Genomic DNA, 458 nt, shown 5'->3' with positions numbered 1-458 from the left:
ATAAACAAATTAGTAAATGATATTAGGGAGAGGGAGAGGGAGAGGGAGAAGGAGAGGGGGGAGAGGGGAGAGGAGAGAGAGAGAGAGATTAGGGGATAGAGAGAGATTAGGGGAGAGAGATATATATAAATATATAGAGAGAGAGAGAGAGAGATTAGGGGAGATATATATATATATATATATATATATATAGAGAGAGAGAGAGAGAGAGAGAGAGAGAGAGATATTAAGGGGGATAGAGAGAGATTGGGCAAGAGAGAGATTAGGGGAGAGGAAGAGAGAGAGAGATTAATACACTAAATTATGTCATTATGGGTCATATGGTGTCCCAAGGGGTCGTAGGACACAATATGACCCCTTAGGACACCATAAGACCCATAGCGACCCAATATGGTGTCATAAGGGGTAATATTATGTCCTAATGGGTCATATGGTGTCCTACGACTCCTTAGGACGCC

This window comes from Cryptomeria japonica, chromosome 5, assembly GCF_030272615.1.
Source record: "Cryptomeria japonica chromosome 5, Sugi_1.0, whole genome shotgun sequence".
Classification (NCBI taxonomy): domain Eukaryota; kingdom Viridiplantae; phylum Streptophyta; class Pinopsida; order Cupressales; family Cupressaceae; genus Cryptomeria; species Cryptomeria japonica.
Note: the sequence above shows the minus strand (reverse complement) of the source record.